Source organism: Staurois parvus, unplaced genomic scaffold, assembly GCF_062004578.1.
Source record: "Staurois parvus isolate SC_StPar_1 unplaced genomic scaffold, SC_StPar_1.0 ptg000328l, whole genome shotgun sequence".
NCBI classification, from domain to species: domain Eukaryota; kingdom Metazoa; phylum Chordata; class Amphibia; order Anura; family Ranidae; genus Staurois; species Staurois parvus.
The window spans coordinates 2,992,529-3,017,833 of NW_028318124.1; the positions used below are offsets into that span (position 1 = coordinate 2,992,529).

The 25,305-nt window shown below is 42.4% G+C and overlaps 2 protein-coding genes across 2 annotated transcripts in view; both read right to left on the minus strand.

Annotated features, from left to right (window-relative positions):
• MRPL45 (mitochondrial ribosomal protein L45) overlaps nt 1-25,305 on the minus strand; it is a 168,366-nt gene that overhangs the window by 130,184 nt on the left and 12,877 nt on the right. The window lies entirely within an intron of this gene.
• The window catches only part of PIP4K2B (phosphatidylinositol-5-phosphate 4-kinase type 2 beta), a 196,799-nt gene that overhangs the window by 2,069 nt on the left and 169,425 nt on the right, over nt 1-25,305 (minus strand). The window lies entirely within an intron of this gene.

Here is a 25,305-nt window from a genome sequence, read left to right on the forward strand (position 1 = left end):
TCCTAGTGGACCATCAATATCTGTCAGTGTCCAGTGCACATCAACATCTGTCACAGTGTCCCAGTGCGCAACATCTGTAATAGTGTTCCAGTGCACACTAACATCTGTCGGTATCCCCAGTGCACATCAACATCTGTCAGTGTCCCAGTGCACCAACATAATCTGCATAATCTGCAATAGTGTCCCAGTGCAACATCGACATATGTTGGTGGGTCAGTGGCTCAGCTGATGCAGAGGAGGAAGGGGCCCCAAAAAAAGGGATTAGTTGATCAGGGCCGTCGTAATGAATGGGCACACCTGGGCACTGCCCAGGGGCCCCAGGTGTATGGATGGCCCATGATCAGGGCCAGGCCAGTTTTGGGGTGGGTGCTGTGTTGGGGGTTTACTAGTGATTTGGCCACTGTTGACACTCTTCTTTGACAGGAGTGGCAGCTTCTGCAGGAGAGAGGATTCAGATTTATACTCCCTCCTGCAAGGGGCAGAAGAGAGCTGCATTGAGACTGAGAACTCATCTCAGACTCAGCACGCAAGAGGAAGGAGGAGCTGACTTCATTGCAGGTGGCTGTGAGTAAAAGCAGGAGGGGGGCAAAACTCTGATGTATGGGGACACTGTAATGGGAGTCACCTGATGTATGGGGACACTGTGATAGGAGTCCCCTAATGTATGAGGATACTGTGATGGGGGACACCTGATGTATGAGGACACTGTGATGGGGGACACCTGATGTATAAGGACACTATGATGGGGGGGGGGGGGACACCTGATTTATGGGGACACTGTGATGGGGAACATCTGATGTATGGGGAAATCTAATGCATGGGGACACTGTAAGGGAGGACATCTGATGTACAGTAAGTGGGCACAGTGATGGGGGAAGCTAATGTATATGGGCACTGTGATGGGGGACCCTGATGCAGGCTGGTAGGGGCCTCAGAGCATTACTTTGCCCAGGGGCCCATTATACTATTAAGATGACACTGCAGGTGATCTGAGAAGGAACATGCAACCACCTGCAGTGCTGTAAATCCTGGTAAAGTGTCGGATACCAGGAGTGCATTCCACCACAAAGAATTAAGGCCCATACCACATGTAGTATCGCCATACTCAGGAAGAAGAGCAGAATGTGTTTTGAGGTGTAATTTTGGCCCATTCCTCTTGGTAGATCCTCTCCAAGTCATTAAGGTTTGGTGGCTGATGTTTGGCAACCCGAACTTTCAGCTCCCTCCACAGATTTTCAATGGGATTAGGGTCTGGAGACTGGCTAGGCCACTCCAGGACCTTAATGTTCTTGTTCTTGAGCCACTTTTGTTGCCTTGGCCATGTATTTTGGGTCATTGTCATGCTGGAACACCCATCCACAACCCATTTTCAATGCCCTGGCTTAGGAAAGGTTCTCACCCAAGATTTGACGGTACATTGCCCCGTCCTTTGATGCAGTGCAGTTGTCCTGTCCCTTTAGCAGAAAAACACCCCCAAAGCAGAATGTTTCCACCACCATGTTTAACAGTTGGGATGGTGTTCTTGGGGTCATAGGCAGCATTTCTCTTCCTCCAAACACGGCGAGTTGAGTTGATGCCAAAGAGCTCCATTTTGGTTTCATCTGACCACAACACTTTCAACCAGTCCTCCTCTGCATCATTCAAATGTTCAGTGGCAAACTTCAGATGGGCCTGGGCATGTGCTTTCTTGAGCAGAGGGACCTTGCGGGCACTGCAGGATTTCAGTCCTTGTCGGCATGGTGTGTTACCAATTGTTTTCTTGGTGACTGTGGTACTAGCTGCCTGGAGATCATTGTCAAGATCCTCACATGTAGTTCTGGGATGATTCCTCACTGTTCTCATGATCATTGACACTCCATGAGGTGAGATCTTGTATGATGCATCAGACCTAGAGAGACTGACAGTTGTTTTGTGTTTTTTCCATTTGCGAATGATTGCACCAAACTGTTGTCACCTTCTCACCAAGCTGCTTGGCAATAGTTTGGTAGCCCAGTCCAGCCTTGTGTAGGTCTACAATCTTGTCCCTGACATCCTTGGACAGCTCTTTGCCATGATGAAGAGTTTGGAATCTGATCGTTTGATTGCTCCTGTGGACAGGTGTCTTTTATACAGGTAACAAAATTAGATTAGCAGCACACCCTTTAAGAGACTGCTTCTAATCTCAGCTTGTTACCTGTATGAAAGACACCTGGTAGCCAGAAATCCTGCTGAATGATAGGGGATCAAATACTTATTTCCCTCATGAACATGCAAATCAGTGCATAATTTGTTAGATATGCATTTCTTTTGATGTATTTGTTGCTATTCTGTCTCTCAGTGTTACAATACACCTACCATTCGATTTTTAGACTGATCATTTCTATGTGAGTGGGCAAATATTCAAAATCAGCAGGAGATCAAATACTTATTCCCTTCACTAGGCTGTGAAAAAATCTTACATGTGGTATTGCCATACTCTGGAGGAGTAGCAGAATGTATTTTGGGGTGTATTTCTTAGTATATCCATGCTGTGTGTTAGAAATGTTTGGCTATGTTTTTTGCAGCTTGTTGTTGAACTTGAAAACCACATCTGGTTATTCCCACTTTTCACAGAAATTTTGAAAGATCGCTGGGTACACAGACATTCCCTGGGGTCTTGATATTAATGGCTTAGAAAGTCTGCCTGCCCATTCCCATGTTCATTCCAAAATGTAGATGACAGAGTGCTTAAATATGAATTTCAGCCCATTTGAATATTAGTCTTGTTTATTTTGGGGCTCCTAGTGCCCCCTTTGATGGCTTATGTAGGTCACTGCTGTGGTATTGTGTGACTGTGCCCCGACTTGGTGACTTAGTAGAAGGAAGGTCCAATGTTGTAGACAGTCTGATTGGTGTCAGGGAATGCGCATGTGCAGAACTCCTGTCGGCACTGCTCGTGGCCGGTTGATGGGTGCACATGTACGATGGCACATTGGCGCTGCGTGGGCTATTTAAACTGAGCTGGGACTTTGCATCAATGCCGTTTGGTCTTTACCCCTGTGCATCTGTGTATTCTGCTACTGGTTTCCTATTGCTGATCTGATATGTCATTGACCTCGCTAGAACGCTGCCTGCATCGACCCCTGGCCTGCCCTCTGGACTATTCTTCAGCCTGCCGATTCCGTCTTACTTGCCTGCTAGTTGCTGCCCCGGACCGCCTGACCTTGCTTACTCTGATCCTGCTCCTAAACCAGCTTGACCCTGCCAGAACCTGCACGTCTGCCTGAGCATCAGCTGCCAAACCATTATTGCACCTCTGCCAGTGTGCCATCCTCCAGCAGCTCCTGCATTCCTGATGCACGTAAATTCTGCGGAAGTCCTACCAGGCACTCATGCACCTCTGTGCTCTGGCACTCCCTGTTACTTTACCAGGGCCCCTGAGCCAGAGCCGCAAGGGAGGCCCTCCTCTGCATCTCAGGCTCTACCATCAGGTACATGACAATTGGTCTCAGTTCGAAAAGATTGATGGTTAGCAGCAACTCCTGTGGGAGACATGTCCCCTGAACACTCAGGAAATTGTAAAATCTGCCTCAGCTCTGTCATTACCACATTCCAAGTAAAGTGAAGAAAAGACTGTCTCAACTTCAGGTACTTCAGATGATGTTGCTAATAGAAGAGTCAGATGAAGAAACTTAATTGGTTTCAAAAGAAAAAATACTTCTCCAAAGAAGAGGTCCAACACCTAGAGACACAAGTAAAAAAATGGAGCTTTAGAGTGGCTGAAGTTATATGGGTACAGTCCAGGGGCAGCTTTACCAAATGTTTTTGTCAGTAGTCCCTTGAAGGTAGCAGCATATAACCATGATCTATGAATGCCAATATTGTATGATTAGGATATACTCTGTATATAAACAGCTACTTGCTTTGTGTCAAGCTTCAAGCGCAACCTTTAACAGATGAATTTCTGTCTCTGTAGTGTGGACAATATTTATTCCTTTTACTGTGCCATATATACTTTTAAATGTGGATTTATAGATGAAAACCTGCATGCTGTGTGTCCCTCTTAAAAGGCATCCTATTCCAAATGTTGCAATGCTGACTGTACAATATTTCTGCTTTGTGTCTCTAAGATAATTATTTGCAAAATAGCTCAAGCTCTGTCAGATTGGATGGAGAGCGTCTGTGAACAAACATTTTCAAGTCTTGCCACAGATTCTCAATTGGATTTAGGTCTGGACTTTGACTGGGTCATTCTAACACATGAATATGCTTTTATCTAAACCATTTCATTGTAGCTATGGCTGTTTAGGGTCGTTGTCCTGCTGGAAGGTGAACCTTCGCCCCAGTCTCAAGTGTTTTGCAGACTCTTAACAGGTTTTCTTCTATATTGCCCTGTATTTGGCTCCATCTCCATCTTCCCATCAACACTGAGCAGCTTCCCTGTACCTGCTGAAGAAAAGCATCCCCGCAATGTGATTCTGCCACCACATTTCATGGTGGGGATGGTGTATTCAGGGTGATGAGCAGTTTTCAGGGCTGTCTTTAAGGAGTGGCAAAAAGGGCAGCTGCCGTGGGCCCAGTCATTGTTGTGGGGCCCAAAGCAGCTGTCCCTTACTTACCAACTGTATTGGTATGCAGTATTCCCCCTGAAATTCACAGGGGTTATGTTCCAACAACACCCGCAAATTTTGAAAAACTGCAAATTTTGGATGTAGTAAAAAAAAGAAGTAAAATGTATGGGTACTCGCCAATAATGAAAACTGTACGATGAAAGCAGGGGATTTACAGCTCCTCAGGTGGTGCCTCTTCTTCAGGTGCTTCAGGAGGAGTCGTATATTCTCCCAGGCCTTCTTCTGGTGGGTTTTTGGGCTGGCTTTTCTTGATAGGTTTGCGGAACATTGTCATGGGAAGTTGCGGTTGTTGTTTCTTCATGGTGATGAGGACGTTTTTATATGTTTGAATGGCAGAATCAATGCCATTATTAACTTTGAGAGCCCGAACCATATGGGGATCCCATGCTTCAATCATCCCTTGCAACTCCTTCACTGTTTTCATAATCTGGGACAGACGTTCCAATATTAGGCCCTGCTCCTCCTCCTCTTGCTCTAGATCTGTCGCTTCCCTCTCCTCTTCACTGGCAGACTTTGTTAACTCCAACAAATCCTCATCCATCAGGGGTTCTAAGTGGGCATCGATGAGGTTGTTGACCTCACCTTGAGTGATGTCTTCAAAACCTTTGCCACCAAGTATCTTTGCCAGTCTCACTGCCTTTTTGACAGCTTTGTGCTGAATTTCTTCAGGTGAGAAGTCCTTGTAGTCATGGACACACTCTGGCCACAGCTTCTTCCAGCATGTGTTGAGGGTTTCCTTTTTCATCTCCTTAAGAGCAGTTTGGATGACTGAAAGGTATGTTGCGATAGTAAAGTTATGCCAGTAACCCTTTAATGTAAAGTTCTCATCTGTGTTCATTGCATCCACAAGGTGTTGGAGAGAATTGCGGATATAAAGAGTCTTAAAAGCACGGATCACGCCTTGGTCCATAGGTTGGATGAGGGAGGTGGTGTTGGCAGGAAGGAATTCAATCTGGACTCCCTCATAATACAGATCCAAAAGGTGGCATTATCCATAAAGCGCAACACCTTGAAGTCCATGTCTAATTCGTGGAAGTATTCTGTGGTTTGAGGGATGAAGCACTGGTGAAACCAGTTTGAAGCTAGGAGTTTGGTAATCCAGGCCTTAGGGTTGTGCATCCAGTAGACAGGCAGCAGGTTTTTATTTTTGCTATTTTTGCTTTTGAGGGCCCTAGTGTTCGCTGACTTGTAGATGAGGCCTGGTTTCATCATGTAACCAGCAGCATTGCCACACATAATGAGCGTCACTCTGTCCTTTTGTGCCTTAAACCCTGGAGCTTTAGCTTCGTCCTTTATTATGTAATTTCTGGACGGCATCTTCTTCCAGAACAAGCCAGTCTCATCAAATTTGTTCAGGCTTGTATCCCTTCTCCTCTATGATGTGCCTGAATGTCTCGGGGTACTTCTGCGCAGCCCCTTTGTCGGCAGATGCTGCCTCACCATGTAGAGAAATACTTTTAAAATACTTCTGAAAACAAACCATCCCTTACTGGCTTGAAAATCTTCAGGCTCTGGTGCTGTTGATGGTTCTGGTTGCGGTTCTTCTACATTGTCTCCTGTAGCAAACTGCTGGTACAATTTCCATGCTTTCTCAGAGATGAGGTTACCATCCAAGGGGATGTTTTTCTTCCTGCAATCAGTGATTTTCTTACAGTTGTTACCTTTTTGGCACTATCACAGAAACTTACCGCTACAGTGCTCCTGATCGCTGCCTCGTTTTCTTTATGTAGCGTATGGTGCTTTTGTTGATGACATAATGGTGCGCTACTGCGACATAACCTTTTTGTTCATTCAGCAAAGCCAGTAGTTCAGCCTTCTGAAGTGTTTTAAACTCCTTCTGGCACCTAAGTTCATTGCCAAAAGCCTTAGAAGGTGCAAAGCGTTTGGGTGGCATCTTAGGACTATTGTTTTCACTCAGCAAAACACTCACGATAGCTATCACGTGGTAAGCAGGAAAAATCCGTGATTGACTGAGGCAGTAAATACTGAACCACAAATTTGCAGGGGTATACTTTACATTCCCCCTTGTCCCTGGAAGTCTTTGCCCCAGGCTGTGTCCAATATTTCAGTGTGAAGTGCTGTCACTTATACTACCCAGCTCTGTCCTTTTGCCATGTACAGATGACTCTTGTGCAGACTGTGTCAGTATTCACATGTAAATAACAGGCATTCATATGTAGATAGCAGTGGCAATGTGGCATTCCTATGTAAATAGCAACGGCAATGTAGCATTTCTATGTAGAAAGTGGGGGCAATGTGGCATTCATATATATATTATTATTATAATACAGGATTTATATAGCGCCAACAGTTTGCGCAGCGCTTTACAATATAAGGGAGACAGTACGATTACAATACATTTCAGTACAGAAGGAATAGGAGGGCCCTGCTCGTGGAGCTTACAATCTAAAGGAAGGGGGAGGTGATACAAAAGGTGATAGCTGCGGGGGATGATCTGGCGGAGGTGATTCAAGTACAGTTCTTAGGTGGAGGTGGGGTAGGCTTCCATGAAGAAGTGAGTTTTCAAAGATCGCCTAAAGGCAGACAGGGTAGGGGCTGACCGGACATGCTGTGGTAGGGAGTTCCAGAGGATGGGAGAGGCTCTGGAGAAGTCCTGGAGGTGAGAGTGGCAGGAGGTGATGAGGGAGCTAGAGAGGAGGATATCATGGGAGGAGCGGAGTGGGCGATTTGGGCGGTATCTGTGGATGAGGTTGGTGATGTAGCGAGGGGCAGTGTTGTGGATGGCTTTGTAAGCTGTGGTTAGTATTTTGAATTTTATACGTTGGGTTAGTGGAAGCCAGTGGAGGGATTGGCAGAGAGGGGCAGCAGTCGTTGATCGGTTGGTAAGGTGTATGAGTCTAGCAGCAGCATTCATAATAGACTGAAGGGGGGATAGCCTGTGTAACGGTAGACCAGTGAGGAGGGAGTTGCAGTAATCAAGGTGGGATATAACCAAGGCGTGGATAAGTTGTTTTGCGGTGTCATTGGTCAGGAAGGAGCGGATTTTGGAAATGTTCCAGAGGTTGAGGCAGCAGGATTTAGCCAGTGAGTGGATATGGGGCCCAAAGGAGAGGAAGGAGAGGTCAGAGTCTAGGAGTACGCATAGCACCCTGGCATGAGAGGAAGGACCAATGGTTGTGCTGTTGATCTTTATGGTAAAGTCATGAGTGGGGGATCGGGGAGGAGGAAATATTACAAGCTCAGGTTTTGAAAGATTGAGTTTAAGGTAGTGATGTGACATCCATGCTGATATGTCGCTTAGTAGATTTGTGATACGTGAGGAGATTGAGGGGGTGAGCTGGGGAGTGGAGAGATAGATCTGGGTGTCATCAGCACAGAGGTGGTATTGAAAGCCATGGGAGGTTATCAGTTGGCCCATGGAGGAGGTAAAGAGAGAGAAAAGGAGGGGCCCATGAACAGAACCTTGGGAGCGACGGAAAGGTCAAGGAGTATGAGTATGGAGTAATGGCCGTTGGTTTTAGCAGTTAGTAGGTCGTTAGTGAGTTTTAGTAGGGCAGTTTCTGTGGAATGTTGTGGGCGGAAGCCAGACTGTCGGGGATCAAGAAGGTTGTTGTCGGTGAGGTAGCAGTTCATACGGTTGTGAATAAGGCGCTTGAGAAGCTTGGAGGCAAACGGGAGCAGGGAGATTGGTCTTAAGTTATTCAAACAGGTGGGGTCCAGCGAGGGTTTTTTGAGGATGGGGGTAAGCAGTGCATGTTTGAGTGGGGAAGGAAAGGTGCCCATGAAGAGTGAGAGGTGGAAGATGTGTGTTAGAGAGTTTAGGATAGAGCAGGAAGGAGGCTGCAACAGTCGTGACGGGACAGGATCCAGGGGACAGGTGGTGAAGTGGGCCTTGGAAAGGAGTTCGGTAACTTCCTTGGTGGTAACAGGGTCAAAGGAGGAGAGTGTAGAGTTTGGTGCTGGGCCTGGTATGTTGGTTAGAGGAGGAAACTTGACACTGGAGATCTCGTCACGAATTGTGTCGATCTATATTATTCCCCCCCCCAGGGTTCCAGCCACCAACACCTCTGTGGTGGTCAGTGTAGATTGCCCCTCATATTGGTGGCCAGTGTAGCCGTTGATCGGTTGTTAGTGTAAAATCTCCCATTACATTGGATCAGTGCAAATTCTTCATTACATTGCTGGTCAGTGCAAATTCCACATTATATTGTTGGCCAGTGTAAATTTCCCTTTACATTGGTGGTAAGTGCAGAATTGCCCTTACACTGGTGGTCAGTGTAAGTCCCCCTTACATTGGTCATCAGTTTTAATCCCCCCTAACTATGGTGGTCAGTGTAGGAATGTCACCTACAAACCCATGCAGCACTGCCACTGATCCCATCCCCCCAAGCACTGCCACTGATCTCATCCCCTTTCTCGCTTCTATTTTTGCAGGTGTTGTACCGGTGTATATGAATTTATATGAAGTTGTGTAGGTCATGGGGGCTTGGTGACTGTGATGACATATGTCTCTTAGGCCTCATTATCATATGAGAGTATTTCATTTTCTTATACAAGTTTTGCAGGAAGGTGCCCACAAACAAACGGTTGATCTTTTCCTCCCCTCCCCCCCTCCTGTAGAAGTCACTCCCTGGTGTTCTGGCGGGGTCTAGACTAGTTGTCTGGAGCTTCCCTCCCCCAACGTCCTGGGCCCCAGCCCTGTGGTTCATCCACATTTTGGCAATCATCAGAATAAGTAATTTTGTTTGTATTATGGTTATTGGATTCATTCATGGCTATAAAAGTTGTAAGTGATTTTCAATTGCATGTCTTTGGTCTTGTTTATATACTTTGATGTATTCATTACTATAAACGTAGATAATTTTCAATTGCCATAGACTGTTCTATGTTTATGTCACGGAGTGCCTGCTCCTCTCCTGGCCCCCCCCAACCCCCCTAGTGCCTGTGTCTTCCCTGTGTCTCCTCACACTCCGTGTGCCAGAACTACCTGCTGTGGGTCCCACGCTACTCTGCCTAATACTCTGGGGCCTGGATTACCCGTTGCTGCTGTGTGCCAGAACTACCTGCTGTGGGTCCCACGCTACTCTGTCTAACACCCTGGGGCCAGGATTACCCATTGCTGCTGTGTGCCAGAATTACCTGCTGTGGGCCCCACGATACTCTGCCTAATACTCTGGGGCCAGGATTACCCGCCGCTGCTGTATGCCAGAACTACCTGCTGTGTGGATTACCTGCCGTGTACTGAGGGTTGGCGTTGCCTGCTGCTGGCCGCTGGGAGTCGTCAGAACTGTGAGTGTCTATACCCCTGCCTGGACTGTCCGTGACTTCCCCCCTTACTTTCCCCTGCCTGGATTGTCCATGAGCCCCTCCATTACCCTGCCTGGATTACAATTTACCAGAGACACCAATTTTGCCCTATCGTGGGCCGGATTACAATTACGTCAGGCTCCACCCTCTATTTCCCTTGTTTGGGTACCCGGACACTACCTTCCTACCCTGGTTGAGTGCCTCCCATATGTCAATAAAGCTTTGTGTGTTCTGTCCTGCCTACACCCCTGTCACAGTTTATGATTTTTTATATATTTGCAGGTCTCTTCTCCCCCATATGTGAATCCCTGAAGAAGCCTATTTGGCGAAAAGTGTTGGAATTTACCACCTTCCAAATTCAATCATTACGGTAGCTTATCGAGCATATCCATGATTCCATCATTTTGTATTTTCGAGGAAGGTGGTTTTGGGGTAATTTATATTTAAGAACTGTTTTTAAACAAACTGTCTCAATGGTAGATGATATGTCTTTGTGCTTTCACATTTTTTTTAGATATGTAATAAAGCCTTACTAATTTTTATCTCAGTATATTTGCGTATGTTTATCCTGAGGGAATTTTTGCACTCTTTCTTTAAATCATTTTTGATAAGTCTATTTGGGATGTGGTGCAGATGGATAAACTATACCCTTCTTCTATGTTGCTTCTCTGATTAATGCTCTCCTTGCCCAACTTGATGAGTGGTGGACGGCCATGTCTTGGTAGGTTTGCAGTTGTGCCATACTCTTTTCATTTTCGGATGAAGGATTGAACAGTACTCCATGAAATGTTCAAAGCTTGGGATATTATTTTTATAACCTAACCCTGCTTTAAACTTCTCCACAACTTTAACCCTGGCCTGCCTGGTATGTTCCTTGGCCTTCATGATGCGGTTTGTTCACTAATGTTCTCAAACCTCTGAGGGCTTCACAGAACAGCTGTATTTATACTGAAAATAAATGACACAGGTGGACTCTATTTACTAATTAATGACTTCTGAAGGAAATTGGTTCCACAAGATTTTAGTTAGGGTTATAAGAGTAAAGGAGGCCAAATACAAATGCACACCACACCATTTATCTTCCACTTCACAAATTTCTGCCACTTTGTTTTGGTCTATCAGATAAAATCCCAATAGAATACATTAACGTTTTTGGTAGTAACATGACAAAATATGGAAAAATTTCAAGGGGTAGGAATACTTTTTAAAGGCACTGTACATATAGTGAGGCATGTCTGTAATGCTTCTGCCCTGTATCTGACATAAACCAATGCAATTTTTGTATTTCTAGTTAAAGTGTGTTGAAGCTCTTTGTTCCAATGCAAGTCTCTCTACCATTTGTTTTGTGTCTCTGACAATTTACTGTAATGATTTTTTTCTGGATCAAAAATGCCTCATCCTTCCCTCTACAAATGCAGCCTACTACAACAGCTTACATGATGAGTCTCCTAACATTTCTCCTTTATGTCTCTGATGTAATCCACTGTAATTTTTAATTTATAGATATATAATCTCTAACTACCACCCACTAAAAAGGCTTACATGATGTGCAGCATGTTTGTTATATTTTTGTTTCGGGTGTCTGTATTCACTGTATTTTTTTTTGGATCATAAATGCAGTCTCTTTAAATGTGGCCTATTACAAAAAAGAAAAAAGCAGCTTATATCATGTGCAATATTTTTGAATCGGGTCTCTTACATAATCCACTGTAATTGTTTTAAAACCTGTCTCATCTATCCCCTTACCATCATGCCCAATCAAGCTGCTTACATAGTATTCTTCAGCGACTCTGCGATATGGCTATTGTGTCTAATATATGGCTTTGTCATTTTTCTTTCTTCATACCAATTACTTCATCTCTGGAATGTGGGCTGTGATTTTTGAAGCGCTGTTGTGCACTATGTGGACATTTTAACAAACATCTATCATTGCAGTAAATGATTTTACATCTGTTCTGTCTACTTCTTCCACTCATTTATGGCAGATTACTGCTAGATAGAAAAAAAAAAAAATCACAGCAAAAACTATCTAAAATAGATTTATTAAGTTACAATTAATCAGACAGAGCCACTACCGCAATATGTATTCAAAGATATTTATTAAAAAATTTCACAGATTATGCAACACCAGTAGAGTATCATTGAAGCTGTCCTCATGAATCTTACTATTATTTAAGCCCCACCTATAGATTGAAGGCATCACTGCAGCATGTAATCTGAAGATTTCATGTTTTTCCCTGTGTTCTCTTGAAGTTAACCGAACCAAACTGTAATAAAAACAAATTGACTCACATGTAAAATTGATATCTTGGAGTACAGTACAGGACATAGGCTGAGTGACTCTGGCTTGTAGAATTATACCTTCAGGTGACTGGATACTGGCTAGCTTTTGAAGATATGCCTCTACCTCATGCCCTTAGTCCTCAGTTTTGCAGCAAGCAATGCAGACAACCCAAGGAATAGAAGGGAGGGTGACCTGTGTCTTGTACTGTACGCTAAGAAATGGAATTTACAGGCAAGTTCCTCTCTATTTGTACAGTACAGAACAGTATTCATAGAGCCCTCCATGCAATGAATGAGAATGTGGGCAAAAACTAGGAAAGCAGAATTGTGTCAACAGACCCAACTTCAAAGTGCCGCTGTAAGCAACTTGTGGACAAAAGCTGCATCATCTGGACATTCACCTGGTAAACTTTGAAATGGTGTAAACAGAGGACCAGGTAGTGACCCCACAAAGCTGGGCTACGAGGGCCTGGTGTTGGTATTTCTAGGAAACATCCACCAGCCTCGTGGAGCTAGGGTGTAAAAGCACAGGAGATTTGTCCTACAGAATGTAAGCTAGTGATCAGATGTTTAATCCATCATGCGACATTTGACTTGGAAGCAGGATATCCCTTGCGCTTATGAGACAAATAGGAAATCTATATTCCTGATCGAAACTACTGCTTTGTGGTAGACTCTTACATTCTGACTACATCCAGACAATGAAGAACAATTTCCTTTGGGTGCTTGTGAACAGGGCATAAGGATGATAGGACTATGTCTTCATTGAGGTTGAAGACTGATGCCAGCTTGGGAAGAAAAGGTCTTGGGCAGAAGACTACTTTGCCATTGTGATGCATGAGGAACAGCTCTGCTTACAAAAAAAAGCCACCAACTCACATCTGACAAACATGATGGCAATCAAAAAGGCCAAGAAAGTAAAAACCTGATACTTTGCTTATTGACACAAACTGACTGAAAAATAGGGCTCATTTCTAAGTTATAGGGGATCTTGATGAGTGAGGTACATAGGCACACACATCCCAGCTAGTAAAGGATGGGAGGAAGACTTGGGCTCATTAACAGAGTAACTTTGGGAACAGGCTTTGACATCTCCCCTGTGATGTCTTTATCGCCAACTTAAAGGCTCACTCAACATTTCATCCTTCACAGAGCTTACTACATCCCTGTTAAACTGCATAGATGGAATTATGGTGATATGATACTCCATGTCGTTAAAGCCAGAGACTGAGAGGCAGGATGGAATAGAGGGCCCTAAGACAGCAGGTCTTGCCTATTGGGAAGAGGTCAGTGTTCATCTCCCACTAACTTGAATATTTCTGTTCAGAAGGGGTAGTTTGGTGCAATGAGAATCATGGTCTTCTCTTGCCCTATCTTTTGGAATGGGCAAAGTAAAATTTGGACCAGGGAAGGCATCAAGTAACTGAAACTGTGACTAGGGGTTTACCAAGGCATCTGATGCCAGTGCCTGAAGGTCCTTGGCCATGACCACAAACAGAAGTAGTGTGTTAATGAACCTAGAGGCCAGGTTATCCACATCTGGGATCCTCCATTTCTGACCTATCAGGTTGAAGATGTCTGGGTGATTATTAAGCTTGCTTCCTTCAAGACTGCATGACTCCTGCTACTCCCCTGGTGATTGATGTAGGCCACAGTTAAGGCATGGTTTGAGTGCAACCTGAATGGGTGTTCCTAAAGGGGAGACGAGTGCTGCAGAGCCCTTGTTATCACTGAGCTCCAAGATGTTGTTGATGAGCTTGGCTTCCTGGACTGACCATGTTCTCTGAACTGTGAAAGACTGGAACGGTCCTCCCCAGCTTGAAAGGCTGGCATCTGTTATCACCTTCCATTGGTATATTTGAAACAACTTCCATATTGTCAAGATTAGATTGGAAATCCACCAAGCTAGCAACATTCCTTGCTTGATTGGACAGAACCATAGGGAGGTCAAGAGAGGGAGTTAGTTTGTTCCATGCCAGCAAGATGTTGTCCTGGAGAGGCCTTGAAAGGAACTGTGCAAATGAAACAGGCCACCAGAACACTCATGGAAAATCTCAGAAGGGTTGTCTCTTTGCCCTTAAGGCCGGAGCATTAAATCTGAGAGACACCAATTTGTTTCTGGAAGAAAGACTTTTGCTTGGGCTGTGTCTACAATGAGGTCCAAGTATCCCAAGAGAAGGGAAGGTTGGAGAGCAGATTTTTTAAAAGCTGATTACCCAACCAAAAGCCTTAAGTTTTTTCAACAGCTCTGTGGATATCTGCAAATACTTGGAAGGAGATAAGTCCTTCAAAAGAATTTTGTCTAAACACCCTGAAACTTGAATGTCCTGAGTTCTTAGTAGGGCAAGAAGGAGTTCATATACCTTTGTGGATAAACTAGGAGGTGTCTGTCTTCTATTGTGAAGCACAGAAAGTGCCGAAGAGGTCGGTAAATAAGAATTTGCAGACAGGCATCTTGAATATCTATGGATGTGAGGTATTCCCCCTCATCTCACAGAGGTGATAACTGGTCTTGCACATTGTGTAAAACTTTGAAGGTACTTGCACAGGGATTTTTAGGCTAGGATAGGACAATTAATTATCGCTATTGGGTTTTGGTATTGAATAGAATTTGTTGAAACCATCCTCCAGAAGTACTGGAATGAACACTCCCTGCAACAGGAGATAGTTCAAAATGGTCTGCAACTATGTGACGGAGTAGAGTTTGAAATTATTTTGTGCCCCTGCGGAACCAATTGAACCCATAGATCTGGGAGATTAGTGACACAGAAAAAGGCAAACTAACAGATATCCCCTTACTCTTAGGATTGAGGGAGCCCCTTCACTGGGAAGAGGGCTTTGCGATAGAATTAGTGGATTTTGAGCTTCACGTCCTGTGCCAAAAGGAAGAAATGAATTTTCGCTTAGAAGTCTGTTTACAGCATTGAGCTGCTCTTTGTTTTAAGAAAATAGAAGGGACAAAAAAACCCAAAAAAACTTTCCAATCCTGTGACATCTTTCATGAATTTGTCAAGTGCATCACAAAAGACACGTCCTTCTTCAAAAGGCATACATGTGAGGAGTCTTTTACAGGCAGCTTCAGATATCCAAGCTTTTAGCCACAGGAGTCTGTTGATGCTCCATGCATTTATCAGGTGTTAAAAAGGAGTGTAATCATCGTGACGCAACACGTCGGTTTGTCGTTCCTGGTGACGCATGTCCGGACGCCGCGGCCATATTGGATTCCCCAGTGCATGCAGATTTACCCATAGGTTGTGGTAAAAACGCCTGTTAACCAAGAGGACTATGTGAGTGTAACTATTTGTGGTGTTTTACCCTTTCTTAATAAATATACTACACTATGGAAAGTTTTATGTCTTTCTATGAGTCTGAATAAGAGAGGAGGAGGAATAAGGAGTCTGCCAGAGGAGATACACCACTGAGGTGGAAACTGCTTTGGGGCCCTGTGTGGGGCAAGGAGGGGAGGTGAGCAGGCATTGCTGCCATTTGGAGGAGATTATTTGCACCTAGAAGTGAAGATCACGTGTGTTTTCCAAAAGCACAGTCACATGCATGGACATTTTTTCTTTTTCACTTATGATGTATATGAAATGTGTATGAATTAGGCACTATTTTATGTGGATAATTAATTTCATATTCACTAATTTATTCACATTTGGTTATGTATTGAATTTTTTATATGCACGGCCTAATAGGTCTCTTTATCGTGTGTGTTGAATCACTAAAGCTTAATTACTTTCGGTTGCACTATTTTTTTCTCCCACTAGAGGGAGGTATTAGTGTTTATTATATAGATTTGTCACACAAGAGTATCAAATTTATAATAATCCTTTTTTGAATGCACTTTACTTTATTTATTCATGAGATATTAGCGCTTCACTATTTTTTTCTTTTTGTTTGCACTTGTTGGTATTAGTTAGGTGACAGCAGCTGTATTATAGTAATTATTCCATTGAGCGCAGGAAGATCCTTTACACTTTAATAAGGATATTTAACTTGGTTCTTTCTTTGATGGAGTCTTCTTATGGTTCCTTTCTGCTAAGAGTCCTTTCCCCTCTTCAACTTCCTGCCTATATCATTTCCTGTCCTGATCTTATGAACCTGCCCCAAGTGTCAATTTGCATATTAATAGGAGGTCTAGCTTTTTAACCATACATGTTCTTAAAAATGTTTTTTTTTTCATATTTAAAATCACTTAAATAGCCATAGCAACACACTGACTCCTCACAGACACAGGGAAACCAGTTGCCTGCAACTGCTGATAATGCGTATACTTTCTCCTCCTCTCCTCATTCCTCATAGCCCACAAGCTGGCAGTGATGAGTTTGTGGATTATAAGAGGCAGTAAAGTTCCAGCACCTGGGGCTACTGCCAAGTGCCTTCTGCGATCAGAAGGGGGCGTATTATGCAATAACAGACTATTTGTGGCTGCCACTCTTTGGAGAGGAGGAAAGTTCTGAGGCAGAAAAGCAGCAAATGAGGATTATTTCCAGGGGCAGAGACTGCTTGCAGAGGACTGAAGAAAGCAGCTGTCCTAATCCATCTAGTACAAGAGGTAATGGTAGAGGGGCACTGGGCACCCTTTTCTTTACAGGTTATCAACGTGTGGAGAAAGTCATTACATGAACCCAATTGAGCTGTATTCAGCTGCTCACCACAAAGATTAGGATCCCCTAGGAGAGGGCCTTCATCCAAGTTGAGTAATAGGTCAAAGGGAATGCCAAATGAAAAATCCTCAGGAGTTTAATCTAACGTTCAACTGGCTGCCCTTGGTACTTCTACTGTGAACACAAACACTGACTATTGTTTTACATCCTGAGCCTACAAATCAGTCTGCTTAAGAGTACTTTTGACAATTAACATTCTATTTTTCCCAGCCCTGATAAAGGGGGATTATGTGCCCCTCCAAAAGCATTGTTTGTCTTTTTCCCTGCTTGTTTTAATTAGCTGAACAATAAAGACTTTGGAATTCTAGGGATACTTAATTTGGTGCTCTCAATTAAGTTTAATTATACTTGAAGTAATTTATCTTGTGACACTGCTCCACAGGTATAGTAAAATGATGATGCATACCTGGTCAACCTCATTACTATGTTTCTTTTTTTTAAAAGGGAAATATTGGTAGCAAAAGAAAGTTCCATTAATTCCCATGTCAAATAAAGCAGCAGATCTGGCACCCTGTTCTAAGTTTCCAATCCTTAGTAAATAGCTAAAAAAAGACAGTCTTCTACATTTCAGCCACAAGGGACCTTAATTATAGCTGCCTTGGCATTACAAAAATGCATTAGAGCCTAAATTTAGTCAAAAAGAAAAGATCTCCCTGCTGCTGTAATCTATCAGTGCAGCAGGGGTTAATTGAGCCAAGAGACCTGTCATAAGCACTCAAGCCCTTTACAGTCAGCTTCTGCATTCCTAAAAGCTGTACTATAGCTTCTATAAATGAGGTGGACTTTTCATTCACTCATCTGTCCTCCATTTACTGATCGGGTTTCATTTATGTTGTGTTGCAGTTTATGAATCCAAAAACAGCTCAATACACGAAAAAGTAAAGACGTGTCTCTTTTCCAAGAGTTGCTTGGATACGTTAGTGGGTCAATACACCTCAGGATTATAGATGTCATAAAAATGATCACCTATACTAACTCTAAGAGGACGAGTTGTACAGCCAACATATTAAGGGTAACCTTGGAGACATTCAACTACACATACTACGTATCATATATATATATATTCGAATGAATAAATTCTTTCACTGAAAACTCCTGATCTAATAATTCGAATGTTCCTGTGTATCCTGCGATAGTGACATGTTTTTTTCCCCACACTTATATGAACGAACCATAGCTAACCATGCGTCTGATCTTTTCTGGACAGAAGATTGGTGACAGAACAGGCTGTAATATTAATTTTCAAGTCGGAAAGCATCCCCATCCAACCTTTAAAATTTGGTGTAGTTTTTTTTTATCCACATATAAAATTTAAATCTGCAGTTTTATTATATCAAACTACGATTTGATATAATATATACAACTATAGATATAGTAAAATATATTCCTGTGTTATTTCACTTTTCTAATGCCAGGGTAAGCTACAGATAAGACCTCTTGCTGCTGAAATGCTATTGTCAATTTTATCTGTTTTGCCTATTTACAATAAAGGTCTGGAACGCCAAACTGGGCACAAGATCTGTTACTTTATTTGCCAGAGCTACTAGCCACTGCTAACTCAAGTTTTGCTCCACAGAGCTATGCAGTGTGGACCTTTCTACATTTCTGCTGCCAACAGCGCTGTTTTGGTCCTGCAGCTTACCAGCTGTGCTAAAAGTACCAGCCATTTGGGTATCACTAGCATGAAGAAACACATTACTCAATGACTGCAAGAGAAAGGACCACACTCCTCTTCCCTCACTTTTCACATCTCCTCCCTCTCCACAATATTCTCCTGCAGTATGCACCACAGCATCTGTGGCCTCCAGTGACAGGAACGGAAGTCTCACAGGGTGTTTTAGAGGCTTAGAACATACGTCAAGCAGGAAAGAGGGGGTCATCAGGCTATGCCGAGTTGGGTCAGGAAAAGGCTGGAACCTCTGCAGAATTTTCCTACAGCAATCCTGTAGGAAATCCTAGAGAAGGCAGCGTTGCTCCTAAGGCAGATGTATCCTCTTAGTTGCAGGAGTGGAAGAAAGAAAGAAAGAAAAAAAAAAAAGGGCCCAAATCATCTCCATGCCCAGCATCTCTTTCAAGATAAAACATTCTTCACCTTTCCCTCTTATAATGCAGTCTAACCAAGCTACATACATATGGTCCAGTCACTGGACAATATTTGTGGATACTGTCTCTTAGCGATGGATTGTAGTTGCAAAGCATTCTTGATCACTCTATTTTGACAAGTTTATTAGCCACTTGCCGACCACCCTAGAGCAATTGCTCTATGCAGAATCACGTATACAGTTGTGTTCAAAATAATAGCAGTCAGACATCACTAACCTGATCAATCACGGTTTTTGGTAGAAATATTTCTACATGGCAATTAATTTACTAGCAGGTGTAGTAGAGTAATAGAAATCCAACAGACCTACAGTCATGACATGCATGCTGTTGATTCTGTGTAATTGAGTCACTAATTGAAAGGGGCATGTTCAAAATATTAGCAGTGTGGAGTTCTATTAGTGAGGTCATTCATTCTATTGAAAAATAGGTGGCAATTATTGCCCTTATTTAAGGAAGGAAGGCAGCAAATGTTGTACATGCTGGTTACAGTGCATTTCTCTCTGAAATTCTGAGTAAAATGGGTCGTTCCAGACACTGTTCAGAAGAACAGCGTACCTTGATTAAAAAGTTGATTGGAGAAGGGAAAACAAAGTGCAGAAAATGATAGGCTGCGCAGCTAAAATGATCGCAAATGCTTTAAAATGGCAACCAAAACCTGAAAGACGTGGAAGAAAGCGAAAAACTACCATTCGAATGGATAGAAGAATAGCCAAAATGGCAAGGACTCAGCCAACAATCAGCTCCAGGAAGATCAAAGAAGGTCTAAAGTTACCTGTGAGTACTGTTAAAATTAGAAGATGCCTATGTGAAGCCAAGCTATCTGCAAGAAGCCCCCGCAAAGTCCCACTGTTGAAAAAAAGATGTGCTGAAGAGGTTACAATTTGCCAAAGAGCACATTGACTGGCCTAAAGAGAAATGGCGCAACATTTTGTGGACTGATTAAAGTAAGCTTGTTCTTTTTGGGTCTAGTGGCCGGAGACAATTTGTCAGACGACCCCCAAACACTGAATTCAAGCCACAGTACACTGTGAAGACAGTGAAGCATGGTTGCGCAAGCATCATGATATGAGGATGTTTCTGATACTACAGTGTTGGGCCTATTTATCGCATACCAGGGATCATGGATCAGTTTGAATACATCAGAATACTTGAAGAGGTCATGCTGCCTTATGCTGAAGAGGAAATGCTCTTGAAATGGGTGTTCTAACAAGATAAAGACCCCAAACACACCAGTAAACATGCAACATCTTGGTTCCAGACCAACAAGATTGACGTTATGGAGTGGCCAGCCAAATCCCCGGATCTTAGTCCAATAGAAAACTTGAGGGGTGACATCAAAAATGCAGTTTCTGAGGCAAAACCAAGAAATAGAGAAGAACTGTGGAATGTAGTCCAATCATCCTGGGCTGGAATACCTGTTCACAGGTGCCAGATGTTGACTCCATGCAACACAGATGTACAGCAGTTCTCATAAACAGTGGTTATACAACTAAATATTAAGTGATTCAAAGGAAAGCAAAATCTTCAAGCATTTTTCAGTTTATATAGTGAATGTTTGAATTTGTAAAGAAGAATACAAACACTGCTATTTTTTTGAACAGTCTAATATTCACTTTTCTTCAATTTTTTTAGAGGAACATAAATTTGACATTTTTCTTCATGTTTTGATTTGGAATAGAATGTGTAGTGTTCCCAATGCATTTGTGTGTATGGAAATAAAAGCTATTAGAAGGATTTTGAGCTTTATTCACTTTTTTCAACACACTGCTATTATTTTGAACACAACTGTATATACATGATTCTGCATTTCCAGGTAGGGGAGCGTGTACCCGCCTACCCTCGCTGGCACTGGCTCCTGTAAATATCAACTGCCAGGTCTCGTCCAGCGACTCATAGCTGGGACCTAGCAATCAGCAGAGCAACTGACAGCAGAGAGATCTGTGAATGAAAACAAAGCAAAGCAGGGGGATAAAAACCAGCACATTCTCCAGTAACACACCAGACAATACATAGTAACATCACTCCCTAACAGTTACCCTTCGATTGCTCCAAATGTTAACCCTTCCTGCCCAGTGTCATTAGTACAGTGACCGTGCTTTTTATTTAGCACTGATCACTGTATTAGTGTCACTGGAGAGGTCAGTGGCAGTCAGTTCCCATCCAGTGGGAGTGTCAGGATGCCCAACGTACTATCACAGTCCCAATATAAGTCACTTATCGCTGCCATACTAGTATTTAAAAATTTTTGTTTAAAAAATCCAGATACCATTGTTTGTAGATGCTATAATTTTCATGCAAACCAAATAATAATATACACTTATTGGGATTTTTTTTTTCTTACCAAAGACAAGTAGCAGAATAAATTATATTATCTATTATATTCTAAATCTATTTAGAATTTGTTTAACCTCCCTAGCGGTATGATTATTTCAGATTTTTGGTGCTGAAAGCGGTACCATTATTTTGCATGGAAATATGTAGTTTTTTTTATTGTAGGCTGTAATTTTTAGGAATAACTCACTGAAATCTGTCCGAACAAGAGTCTATTAAACATCCCGGGTATGATAAAATTTGAAACACAAAATCATAAATTATAATTGAATAAATAATCATAAAAAATAATATAATAATACATTTAATTCAATAATATAATCAAACCAAAAACACTGAAATTTGAAATAGAGCGCCAAGTTCGCACATCGCTGAGCAAAGCCGCATAATCGTTTTCAGTGTCTGCTGACGAATTTCCCCCACGAATCATCACTCAATTCTGCAAGTGGTTCTGATTTACTATCGCTGTTCTCTAGCCGGTCTAAAACCGCTTTTGACCTACAGGGACGCTTTCTGGACGCCATGGACTTTTCTCAGTTTCCAGGCAGAAAGAACAGACAAAATGCAGGCAGGGCACCGGACAAAGCTCTATGGACAAAATGTATGTGAAATGGGTTGAAACAGCAATGTTTTACTATGTAAAATTTGTTTGGAAAAAAAACTGACATTTTTTTAAATTTTTAACATTTTCAAAATTTCCCACCGCCGGCGGCGCCCGTACGTCCCGACGTCACAGGGACCGGAACACAGAAGCCGGGTGCCGGCATCGGCCGGAGGAGATGGCCGGGGACACTGCAGGGGACACATCGCGGGAGCGCAGGACAAAGGTAAGCTCTGCAGGGAATCCCTATGCAGCGCCCCATCGTAAGCCCGAGTGTAGCTCGGGGTTACCGCTTTTGGTACTGAAACTTTACCCAGAGCTACACTCGGGAATACCGCCAGGGAGGTTAATGCTTTTATTGGATATGTTTTATTAGCAAAACACAAAAAATAAAATTTGTTTTTAGCGAAAAAAAAAAAACCCCAGTGCCAATCAAATACTACCAAAAGAAAGCTCCATTTGTGTGACAAAAAAATGATATACATTTCATTTGTGTACAGCTTTGTATGACCACGCAATTATCAGTTAAAGTAGCGCATTTCCATATAGCACAAAATAGTCTGGTCATGAATAGAGTATATCTTCCGGAGAGGCAAGTGGTAAACTTTTAACACAATTCAGGGTGTTACTGTGAAAAAAGAAGCCCAGAAACTAACAATGTTTTGCACTGGCCCAAAGTTGAGAGTTTTAGCTTTATTTTTTTTTCTTATTTTATTAAACTCTTCCTATAATTTAGATTTGTTATGGCTGCTTTCACCATGGAATTCAGGACAATTACTACCCGATAAAAAGAAAAATCAGGTGCAAAAACTTTATTTTTATAAGTTGTAATTATTCAGATCGGTTTACTGCTGTAAAAAAATCAATTTCACATCTAAAATGTGATGCCAGAATACAGTGTCACATGAAAATCACTGTTTTCCGATATCACACACATAGCATAGAGTCTTGTCTTGAGTACGTAATTTAAAGTGGTTCTGTAGACTTCAGGTTTTTTTTATTTTTTACCTTCATTGCATTAAAGGTAAAAAAAAAAAAAAACTTGTGTGCCAACGTCACTGCTATTTACAGGAAAAAAACCCCAAAAAACAAAAAAACTTTCCCAGCAGCATGGTATTTTTGTGCTTCACTTTGTTAACCACTTCAGTACCAGACACCTTCACCCCTTTCCTGCCCAGGCCAATTTTCAGCTTTGAGCACTGTAGCATTTTGAATGACAATTGCGCAGTCATACAACACTTTACCTGTAACGATTATGCGCAATAGAGACATGAAAGCTGTACATGACAGCCATCTTGTTTTTCATGAACAATCATCTTTCACCCCTCCTCCCTCTTCTTGAAACGGAATTTGTAGCTGTAAGTTCTATTGGACTTCAAAATATCCTTACTGTAAATAAACCACAAATAGAGGCCAGCTCCAGAGCTGTAAACCACTAATTAGTCTTGGCAGGATGTCTATTTTGCAAAAATACTTTCCTCTTCCCTATCGTAAAACAATAACTCACTCAGCTGTCACACATGACCTGTTAGGCCATTAGAGCTAGGAATGCAGAGCGTGCCATAAAACGTCTATTCCACATGTAACAATTCATAAAATTCAACAGGAACTGGGCACATTAATATTAGGTATATTTTTGGATAGATCATTCATGCCAAGCCAAACATGGCCCTACACAACTATGTTAGCACATAGGAAAGGGAAGAAAACAGTCTCTTCCTCCTATGTGACAAAGGTATGCCGTTTGGTATCCCTGGGTTTGAAATAGAATTCTGAATATGAATCTGCCAGTTGCTAGAATACCACCTGCACATATTGGAGGTTATTAATATTAGTAGAAAGTTGTAGTGGGGACTTGGTCATACACTTGGTGACCTCTTGCACCCATCCCCTAAACTGGATGATTGGTAAGTTGTTCTCAGGCGACACCCCTTTAATATCCTAGAAAAGGACTGATAGGCCCGGTGAGGAGAGCTGTCGTTTAACATCAATCAAGAAACATCTAAGGGATTTGAGAGTCAAGGCAACATTTTTGCTCGGACAATTGGACTCTGCAAGTATTCTGCCTTCTTAACTCCTTTCTTTTATTTCTCTGCTGAATTATTGTTCTCGTTATGTCTTTGTGACATCTTTTTCTGTAAATATTTTAATTGCACAGTTTTGACCTTTTTAGTAAGAAACCCTATGTTGAAGAGTGCTGAATATCCCTGTCTGTGGTGACAGTGTGTGTTACAGACGCTTAGGCTAATATAGCATTTTTGCTAGGATTTGTGAGTTCCCTCCTTCTCTGTAAAAAGGCAGTGGTGGCAGTGTGAAGGGTTAATTGCATAATTAACCTGACCCAGTAACAATCGCTCTCAGGCTTCTGGCACATAGACTGTGGTCCCGCAAGCTGGAAAATATTTGTGCAGGGTGCAGCTGAAAGTGGCATTGTTACGCAAGTGACAGCGTGATTTGACATTGCTTGGTGAGAAGGGCAGGGGTCGGGCACCACGTTCCGTCACAACACCCATATGAAATTGTATTGTTTGCTAAATAAATGAAAAAAGGCTGAAAATTGAGGGAAAAAAAAAGTTTTTTGTTTCTGTAAACGGAAAATTCATAATTTTTTTTTCTTTTAATCGTTAAATTTTTTTTATTTCTTTTAACATACTTTGACCAGAGCAATACCATGTTAACATAATAACATTGCACTACTCTGGGGAAGCGATCAGGATTTTTCTTGTAACAATAAATAATGGCATGAATCGAAACCTCTCATTGTTTAAAAGTGTCATGTGATCTGCTGTGATTGGTCACAGCGATTACTTTGTACCGGCAGCGGCCCAAATAATGCCATAACGCGTCCATATGTGAGGCATGTTCTGGGAGGACATCATATGACATCCACCCGGAATGCCGAAAGTCCCACCCAGTTGTCATTTTACAATAGGCCGGGAGGGAAGTAGATAAATGTCCCCTATGGCAACATACGGCTCATGTGCCTTTTTTTCTAAATGAATTTGCAATCAAGATTCAAACCGCACAGAATTCAATGCGGTTTACTGTTATGTTTGGATTTTGCAGAATTTGACAAATTTCGCACAACGGAACCCTGGCAGAGTCATTTATCCCTAGTCCCTGCTGTCAGAAGAAGCAAGGGGAGAGGAGCTGTATTTTCACTGCCTCTGTTGTGAATGAAATTCCAACAGTGCATACAATTACAGATGTCAGTGAGGGCTTGTTTTAAATTTCTTTCAGGCTTGTAAGAATATATACCTATTTGTATATCAATAGATTGGCTGCACATTCACTGTAGGAGCTACACTGTAAAAAGTGACCTACAGTGACTCACGCTCAGGCAGTACAGGAACAGTACAAATAGTTTCATAGTTTTAATAATGATTTTTACAGGCGCCAATAAAATGGTGTTCCATGAACGTATCTATAACATGTCAAGTTTCAGGCATGTTAGAATTTTTTT